The sequence below is a fragment of the Rutidosis leptorrhynchoides genome, chromosome 9 (genome assembly GCF_046630445.1).
Source record: "Rutidosis leptorrhynchoides isolate AG116_Rl617_1_P2 chromosome 9, CSIRO_AGI_Rlap_v1, whole genome shotgun sequence".
In the NCBI taxonomy this organism is placed as follows: domain Eukaryota; kingdom Viridiplantae; phylum Streptophyta; class Magnoliopsida; order Asterales; family Asteraceae; genus Rutidosis; species Rutidosis leptorrhynchoides.
This window is the reverse complement of record NC_092341.1, coordinates 246,010,213-246,013,075: the sequence shown is the minus strand read 5'-3', so window position 1 is coordinate 246,013,075 and position 2,863 is coordinate 246,010,213. Positions and strand designations below refer to the sequence as shown.

General features: G+C 32.3%; 1 pseudogene; it reads left to right on the top strand.

Annotated features, from left to right (window-relative positions):
- The first annotated feature begins 1,841 nt into the window (after positions 1 to 1,841).
- LOC139868651 (vacuolar protein sorting-associated protein 2 homolog 1-like) lies at positions 1,842 to 2,633 on the top strand (annotated as a pseudogene).
- Positions 2,634 to 2,863: the final 230 nt, after the last annotated feature.

Below are 2,863 nucleotides of genomic sequence, written 5' to 3'. Positions count from 1 at the left end.
TTAAGGTTTTGTATTTTATATATTTTTTTTTGAAATGTTTGTGAATTTTTCTGTGTAGAAGTTGTTGTTGTTGATGCTGATGATCCAAATAAATGGAACCTGGGTATCTTCCGATTTTCATTATTGTTGATTTCTTCAAATTTGATATTTTGTTTCAGATTTAAAGAAAAATACGTTGTTTATGTTTCGGATTCAATAGAATATGAATGTATAGTCGATTTTAATCATATCTATAGCTAATTATTTATAAATAATTGTTTTGATTTACCATCTATTTGAATTGATTTCGCCAGATGCTACTTCTCTTCCATTTATGTTACTTCGCCTCTAATCACCATGATAATAATATATTCTTTAAAGATATTTTTTCTATCCATTCAGTTGCTTTAATTGCTATTGCAGGTCAGGTGTTCGTAGAAATGCGTAGTTGAACAAATAAGTATCCCTAAACAGGTATTTTCATTACTCTTGATTATAGATAAGGTGGGATGCGGCACGCAAAGGAATATTTCATAGTCCTATAATGTGGGATGCCGAGCAAGAAGTGATTAGTAAAAAACACTTAAAGTTTTTAGCTTTGATTTGTCAGTAGGTAATCTATAATGGGAGATGATGGACAAGAAGGAATGTTGCAAGAAAGCAGCTTGAAATCTTGGGCGGTAAATATTTTACTTTGGGCGAATCTACAATATATTTAAACGGGCTATGTGATTCTTCTTTTTCAAATCGCCCTGCTAAAAATCTTTAACACTAGGAAAATAATGTACACACCTCTGAATGATGCCAACGTAAGTTCGTTACTTCAAAAGGTTTTCTTGACGAAGAACTAACCAAATTGCAGTTCATGTCCATTGAGAGGAGAATGCAGACATTTTGCAAGTGCATTTGCAAGGTACAATAAACTTCTCTCTAAATCCTTGATTGGAAAATGGGTCAGGTGAGTCAACAGGTTAAGCCTAAACGGGTCAAAAATTTGTATGCAATTAAAATTGGTTGGCTCAAAGTGACATGAAACATTGTCCAAAATTATAATTTATAGACAAAAAATGTGTGTTTTTGCTGCTCAAAAATAATAATCTATAACCCATTATCTATTTTTATGTGAAAAACTATTTGTGAGGTTCTACAATGTAAGTTTCTTATATTATTTGCTATGTATTATGCATCAATCATTCAACAACAATAGCATTTTTCCTATGTTGTAAAAGGTCTCAGGATGAAGTTATATAATAAAAATAGCTTCTTTTTTTTTTAGAACAGCAGGCTGTTATTGAGTTCTATTGGGTCATACTTGGTCAATGTTGCTGCCATAATCGATAGATGTCGCATGCAAAAAATGAGAAGCTTTCTAAAACACATGTGCAATTAACTAATGTTTTTCTCTCAAATGAGTATATCATCAGAAGTTTTAGTTATAAAAGACATATTGCATTCTTTGAAAAAATGCATGTACATGTAATTTGGGTTAAATGTTTAGTTTATGAACACTAACCGATTTATATACCAAATAACATTGCCATAGGTCTGTCAATTATTGTTGGGTCATAACGTATCAACTATTAAGAGTTTAATAAAGTATAAGAAACATAACATTAAAAAACAATCAATAGCCTCGCATATATATATTTATTGGTTTTATATAGTGTTGTATATGAGTACAATTAAAAACCATTAATATGTGCATGACAAGGAAAATGGGATATGTTTGCTTTAATTAATTACCTTTTCTTGCCTCATTAGAAGTTTTAGAATATATGTAATGTTTTTTTGCTGACTTTTGATTAGAGATACGTAACGGTTGGTATTTGCAGAGCTCCTGCGGGAAAACAAGAAACAAGAGAATGATTGATAAATCTATTAGACAAATAGAAAAAGAGAGGGAAGGTTTGCAAGCATGAAAGAGGAAATTGATTGTAGAGATCAAGAAAAGTGCCAAGCAAGGTCAGATGGTAAGCCCATTTCTTGAACCTAGTTCTGCACACATTATTCCCATATCATTTCATGTACCTGTTCTGTTAATCACTTTATTCATTATTTTTTCTTTTAGGTAGCTGTCAAGGTCATTGCGAAAGACCCTATCGGGATGCATAATCAATTTGAGAAACTTTACAAGCTTAAATTCCAACTGCAGGGTGTTTCGCTTCGATTTCAGGTAACAAAATTTCATTATAAAACGACATTTTCATATCATCGTAGAAAGACCAGTTTAGCTTTTTGAAAAGAAGTGGAACATGGTTATTAACATGTTTGAGAGTCTGAAACTAAAGACGTTGAAGTCCACTCTAGCAATGGGTGAAGCAATGAAAGGTGTAATGAAGGCTATGGCCCAAATGAACAGACAGATGACCCTACCATCATTACAATCAATAATGCAAGAGTTGGAGTGGCAAAATGAGAAAATGGAAATGGTAATTGAGGTGATGGGCGACACTATTTATGATACCTTGGAAGGAGATGAAGAAGATGAAAATGAGGAGCTGGTCAGTCAGGTTTTAGATGAGATTGGTATCGACATCAATCAAGAGGTAAAAAATCTTTCAAGAGTTTGCCAAATAATTTGCACTGCCAGTTCCTATTTGACAAATAATTTACCTATGGAGAAGAAATATGACGACACTCAAAATGCTAGATAGAAGTGTTCAGATATAAGTTGTCTTGTGAAGGCCCGATGGGTAAGCCTCGGAAATAAAGTTGAGGTGAGTTAAACGATTATTTCTCTTATAGGTTTATAGTTTCATTAACATGTGATCATTTATTATAGTTAATGCACCATTCCATTGCATATATTATATTACTATAATCTAAATGGATATTACTGTAATATTCATCATCCTTGGACAGGTATTTTACGATTGCTGCTGTT